Source organism: Salvelinus sp. IW2-2015, unplaced genomic scaffold (genome assembly GCF_002910315.2).
Source record: "Salvelinus sp. IW2-2015 unplaced genomic scaffold, ASM291031v2 Un_scaffold1702, whole genome shotgun sequence".
Classification (NCBI taxonomy): Eukaryota; Metazoa; Chordata; class Actinopteri; order Salmoniformes; family Salmonidae; genus Salvelinus; species Salvelinus sp. IW2-2015.
In genome coordinates, this window is record NW_019943095.1 from 140,787 (window position 1) to 145,587 (window position 4,801).

Below are 4,801 nucleotides of genomic sequence, written 5' to 3' on the forward strand. Positions count from 1 at the left end.
TAGATGAAAGGGGGAAGGGAACGGGTTAAAGCTATGATCCCTTCTTGATGTCACCTGTTAAACTCCATTTCAAATCAGTGTAGATGAAGGGGAGGGAGACGGGTTAACAGCTGTATGCCCTTCTTATTATGTCAGTTCGTTAAATCCATTTCAATCAGTGGTAGACATTGAAGGGGAGGAGAGCGGTTAAAGCTGTGATCCGTTATTAATGTCGTTGGTTTAAACGTCCACTTTCAATCAGGTAGATGAGGGGAGGAAACGGGTAAAGTAATGAACTCACTTATGTGATGTCACGCTGGGTTAAATCACTTCAGCATCAGTGGTAGATGAAAGAGGGGGAGGAGACGGGTTAAGCTTGTGATCCCTTATTAATGTCAGTGTGTTAAATTCCATTTCAATCAGTGTAGATGAAGGGGAGGAGACGGGGAGGAGGACGGGTTAAAGCTGTGATCACCTTATTAATGTCACCTGTTAAATCCATTGTCAATCAGTGTAGATGAAGGGGGGAGAACGGGTTAGCTGTGATCCCTTATTAATGTCAGTTGTTAAATCATTTCAATCAGTGTAGATGAAGGGGAGGAGACGGGTTAAAGAAGGATTATTAAAGGCCTTCAGACATGGATAGTGGGTATTTGTGCCAGAAGGTGAATGGGAAAGACAGAAGACTTACGTGCCTTTGAACGGGGTGTGGTAGTAGGTGCCAGGTGCACCGGTTTGGGTCAAGAACTGCAACACTGCTGGGTTTATCCACCCTCGACAGTTTCCCGTGTGMATCAAGAATGGACCACCGCCCGAAGGACATCCAGCCAACTGGACACAAAYGTGGGAAGCATTGGGGCAAATATGGGCAACTCAATATTAGGAAGGTGTTCTTAATGTTTTGTRCACTCAGTGTATATAAAACACAGGAAAATCTAGTTTTTGACTGCACAGCCCCTTTAAATCAACGTCACTGTTCCTGCTATACTGCCACAATTAATTTTGATGTTCTCTTGTGTTTATTAAATAGATCATTTCCTTTACAACTTCGGGTAGAAAACCAATAGATTTAAACCTCACAATTCCAGTTTGTCCTGATTTGCTTTGGGTGCAATCAATKAGCTTAATTTCTCAGAGATCAAATTATATTTCAACCAAATAATGTTTCCTGGAATGYTAATCGTCCTGTATATCTGTTACTAACGACAGAAATGATTTCAGATGGTGGGGTGTTGAAATCCTGTTTCTTGTGCGTTTTGATGTGGAACGACCCTATTGTTAGTGATCACAGTATTGCGATTTCCTGTGAAATGTGAGTCATATCTGTCACAATAACAATAGAGCAAATCATTATTTAATGAGAGGGAGACAAAAAACATCACAAACAAAATGATTTTTTTCCCAAAAAAAACAACAATTATTCAACTTTATTCGAGATTTTTTTTCCAGCAACATCTTTTTTTAAATTCCAGTTCTTTATCAACAAATAGAAAACAGACTGCGTATACAACAGATCAAACCCCTACAGCACTAAGCATTCACAAGGTATAAATGAACATTGTGGTTTATTCCAGCCAGCATGTCAGACTCAGTCCTGTTAGGCTTGGGGATCGTCGTGCCCTGCGGCCTTGTGGGTAAAGATGTGCTTGTGTGGCGTGATGGCGGTTGGCCGACGGAGGCTGGGGAGTGGTCCTCAGTTAGGGTTATGCTATTCATCTCTCTTTAACAGAACTACACATTTTACACCTCTCTCACTCTCTTTAACAGAACGATAACCTGCTCTCTATCTTTCCGCAAGGGTTAGGGTCAAGTCCAGGTTCAATGAAGTCGATTACAGCTAAATGAATCAAATTACAACTAAATGAATGAATTTTCGATTCGTGAATTGAAATCACTCCCTGAAAAATGACTGGATTGAAAAATGGAACTGATCCCAACTCTGTGTGGCTGTCAGGTTGCTATGGTAATCCAGTAGATACAGACACTAACTTTCCTTCTATCTCTCCTTCTATCTCTCACTCTCTCTCTCTCTCCTTCTATCTCTCACTCTCTCTCCTTCTATCTCTCGCTCTCTCTCTCTCCTTCTATCTCTCACTCTCTCTCTTTCCCTCTCTCTCTCTTTACTATGCCGGTACGTAAAGAGAGTGAATCATTTTAACAATATAGTTTGAAGCTGCAGTATATATCTATGTATAATTGTACATATATATATAATCAATCATAATTATATATATAGTTATCATTTCTATTTCTGTATAAAATAATAGCAGGTCGGTGGGAGGGTGCAAAGGGTTTGATGTGTCTCTGTCCCGCCGGTAGTAATCGTAGTATTCTGTACAGGGGGGCCAGGATTAGTGGCTGCTACTCCTCTCTCCACCACCATGGGGCGCTGCTCCAGCAGTCCCTATGTTCCAACCCCCAGGCAGCGGACTGACCAATCAGCTCGCTGGGAACCAAGGAAAGAGGAGGGGCTAAGAGGGGCACAATATGATTCATACAGAGATTCAGGAGTTGATTCTCAAGTTCAACTCCTGGTTGGGTATAAAAGTCTGTTCGTCCGTTCGTCTCCAGATTCGTTCTCTGGTTATTGAAGGCCTCAGGGCCTTCAAGGCTTCTGTCTCTCTGTTGTTGAAATCATCATGTGCTCTTTGAGTTTCTGTACAATGCTGATTTAGTTGTCGTTAGTAGATGTCACGTTTTTTCGCTAACTAGTGTGGTTTATATAGTACCTGTATCGCGACGGTTGCTGTAATGCTTTTGAATCATTTTGTCATTTTTTCCCCCTACGTTTTAAAAAGAAACAGCAAAGTGAAAAGGCATATTATCTTAGTTAATCTTACTCCGTTTTAAAACGAATAAGACTAAAAAAATTGATAATAATAAACAATAAAATCTTGATACAAAATCAAAACTGTCAGCAGCTTCAGAGAACAAACAGTGGCTCTCCTGTATTAACGTCAGGAAGTAGAAAATACAGGTCCCTAAAATAACATACAACATTTTTTATTCTTTTTTACTAAAATAAACATACTGATTATGGTGGAAAAACTAAAATGCTGCGCCCCAGTTAGGCCATTAAGACAAAAATATATGTCTGATGGTATTAAAACAATTATTTAAAAAAAAACAAAAAACTAATGATTAAGTAAATAATAATAAGAACATTATTCATAATGGTATTTCATAATAATGATAATAAAATAAGAAAGGAGAACAGAACCTCAGAACTCAGTCAGAACTGTCGCTTGCTCCCGTATGAAACGCTGTCGTCGTCATGGTATTGTTTGTTGTTTGTTTTTTAAATCTTTAGGGTGTTTTTTTTGTTTTTTTGTGTTTTTTATGTTGTAAATCCAAGTAGTAGACCTCTGGGATTGGTTGAACCCGTCGCTAGGTGACAGTGGCACCTCCCTCCTCCCCTGTGATAGGGTAGCAATGGCAGGGTCAGGTCAGATGGGTTGATACAAGTACGGTGGCTGAGATGGGACACTCAGTGGCCATGCCAGAGGCTGCTCAGYTCAGAGTGGTTACGTTGCATAGTGGTCAAAACTGCCCAGGTACTCCAACGCGGCTCTGTAGCACAGCTGATACTGGTCCTAGACAGAGAGAGAAAACACATCAGKCATATCTTTCTATCTGAGATGCAGCATTATATTACTGTATGTTGAGAATCCTTTCTAGTGACAGGTGCTGCTAGAGTCATGAAGCCTTTTGATTCGTTGTTGAGAAGCACTTCCCTCCATTCCACTCTCCAACAACGGAAGACCAGCAACAGTAGAGTATATTCGTCCATACCTCTGTCTGCACCATGGCAGGTCTCTGGGTACGTAACGTCTTGACGGTCTGGAAGAGGTCAACCACCCCTTCGTACCTCATCCTCTCCAACACGATACTCAGAGTGATGAAGACCCCTGTCCTGCCCACCCCGGCACTGAGGAAGAGGAGGAACACACACATTACACACCTTATACAGTATGCACAGTATCCTATAGGCTTGGGCGGTATCCAGATTTTCATACCGTCATACCGTTCTTCTGCCATCCCAGGATTTACGGTATTACCGGCATRACACACAAGGGGACGCTAAAAACGTTTTTAAAAAAGCCCATTGGGCGTCTATTACCAGAATGCTAAGAAAATGAGCACAAGTAATAGCGAAATCACATAGACGCTGTTAGATCAATGCTAACAAGCGATAATTAACATAAACGAATTGCAAAGACAGGCAAATACTGCTCATAAAGTTATACAAGCATATCTAGTAGCTACCAGATGTCATGCTTTTCTGAAGGAAGAACAGCATGGGTAGACGGAGCAGAGGGGGGAGGAACGGAGGAGGAAGAGCAGCATGGGTAGACGGAGCAGAGGGGGGAGGAACGGAGGAGGAAGAGCGAAAGAGCAGCATGGAGGACGGAGCAGAGGGGGGAGGAACGGAGGAGTAAGAGGCAAGGCATGGGTAGACGGAGCAGAGGGGGGAGGAAGGCAGGAGAAAGAGCCAGCATGGGTAGACGGAGCAGAGGGGGGGAGGCACGGGAGGAGAAGAGCAGCATGGGTAGACGGAGCAGAGGGGGGAGGAACGGAGGAGTTAGAGCAGCACGGTAGACGGAGAGAGGGGGGAGGAACGGGGAGGAAGAGCAGCATGGGTAGAGCGGAGCAGAGGGGGGAGGAACGGAGGAGGAAGAGCAAGCATGGGTAGACGGAGCGGAGGGAGGGAAGGCAACGGAGGAGGAAGAGCAGCATGGGTAGAGCGGAGCAGAGGGGGGAGGAACAGGGAGGAAGAGCAGCATGGGTAAGGACGGAGCAGAGGGGGGAGAGGGGGAACGGA

At 43.7% G+C, this 4,801-nt stretch overlaps 1 pseudogene; it reads right to left on the minus strand.

The window, feature by feature from the left end:
• Positions 1 to 1,391: 1,391 nt before the first annotated feature.
• Positions 1,392 to 4,801, minus strand: part of LOC112071722 (receptor-type tyrosine-protein phosphatase F-like) — a 34,030-nt pseudogene continuing 30,620 nt past the window's right edge.